Below are 1,693 nucleotides of genomic sequence, written 5' to 3'. Positions count from 1 at the left end.
TATCAAGTCCTGTATAACTATTGGATTCAAGGTAGAAACTCTAAACCTCTGCATGCCTGAGTTTAGGTGTGGAGGGGTTTTGTTTTTGTGTCTCAACATATATCTCTGTATCTGTCTGTGTATCTGGCTGCCTGTTTCCTTCACTCTGTCTCTTCCTCTCTCTCCTCTCTCTCTCTCTCTCTCTCTCTCTCTCTCCCTTCTCTTTCTCCCCTCTTATTCTCTCTTTTCTACACATTCTCTTTTTCTTTCTTTGTTTATCTACTTCTATCTACCTCTGTACATTCTTCATTTGTCTAATTGTGTTTGTCTGGCTATCTGTTTATCTCTGTCAATTGAATAACTATCAGTGATTTAGTCTCTGCTTAGCCACGCCTCTTTCTCTCTCCCCTCTCTTTCCTATTTGTGTGTATAAGTGTCTTCTACTATAGCCCTGGATCAGATAAAGCTTTGTGAGTGGATGGTAGATGGAAACTAGAAAGCTAGTTACACACAAACACGTATATCTCTCTGTTTGTTTATATATATATATATATATATATAATAGAAGTAGCTGTGTGGTAAGTAGCTTGCCTACCAATCACATGGTTCTGGGTTCAGTCCCACTGCATGGCACCTTGGGCAAGTGTCTTCTACTATAGCCTCGGGCCGACCAAAGCCTTGTGAGTGGATTTGGTAGACGGAATCTGAAAGAAGCCCATCGTATATATGTATATATATATTTATGTGTGTGTATATGTTTGTGTCTCTGTGTTTGCCCCCCTCCCCATTGCTTGACAACCGATGCTGGTGTGTTTACGTCCCTGTAACTTAGCGGTTTGGCAAAAGAGACCGATAGAATAAGTACTAGGCTTACAAAGAATAAGTCCTGGGGTCGATTTGCTTGACTAAAGGCGGTGCTCCAACATGGCCACAGTCAAATGACTGAAACAAGTAAAAGAGTATACATATAGATTCATCTACAATTGAGTTCCAGATTATCTTTGCAATTTCGGCTGGTTATACTCGAGATTGCTCCAATCTGGCCAGCCCGAAGGAAAAACTAAGCTAACAACATTAGATTCCTTGGAAGAAAGCAGCGAATGTATATGAAAACAAGGACGGATAAAAATGGAGAAATGTTACACAAATACAAATGCAAATAACAGAACGTTAATAACAGGTGTCTTTCGACTAAGGATGAATTAAATTAAGCTGGCGTGTGTGGAAGTAAAGACTTACGGCAGGGACATAAGATTTGACAGGCACAGGGAGGAATATAGATGTTGCACAGATGGTATTGTGTGTCTGGATGCTTTGTTGTCCCTTTTTTGTATCACCTAAGTGTCTGGATGTTTTGCGTTCTTGTCCCATTTTTGTGTGCCAATGGCACGTTAGAAAATCATTCGAGCGAGGTCATTGCCAGTGCTGCTGGACTGGCACCTGTACAGGTGGTATGTAAAAAGCACCATTTTGAGCGTGGTCGTTGCCAGTACCGTGTGACTGGCTGTCGTGCCGGTGGCAAGTAAAAGCACCAACTGCACTGTCAGAGGAAGGGCAACCAACTGTAGAAACTCTGCCAGATCAGATTGGAGTCTGGTGTAGCCATCTGGTTTCACCAGTCTTCAGTCAAATCGTCCAACCCATGCTAGCATGGGAAGCAGATGTTAAACGATGATGATGATGATGATGATGATGATGATTATATATATATATA

The 1,693-nt window shown here is 41.6% G+C and overlaps 1 protein-coding gene across 4 annotated transcripts in view; it reads left to right on the top strand.

The window, feature by feature from the left end:
• Nucleotides 1-1,693, top strand: part of LOC106876149 (DNA ligase 1) — a 27,109-nt gene that overhangs the window by 20,685 nt on the left and 4,731 nt on the right. The window lies entirely within an intron of this gene.

The sequence above is a fragment of the Octopus bimaculoides genome, chromosome 8 (assembly GCF_001194135.2).
Source record: "Octopus bimaculoides isolate UCB-OBI-ISO-001 chromosome 8, ASM119413v2, whole genome shotgun sequence".
Classification (NCBI taxonomy): Eukaryota; Metazoa; Mollusca; class Cephalopoda; order Octopoda; family Octopodidae; genus Octopus; species Octopus bimaculoides.
This window is presented reverse-complemented; position numbering and strand designations above follow the sequence as displayed.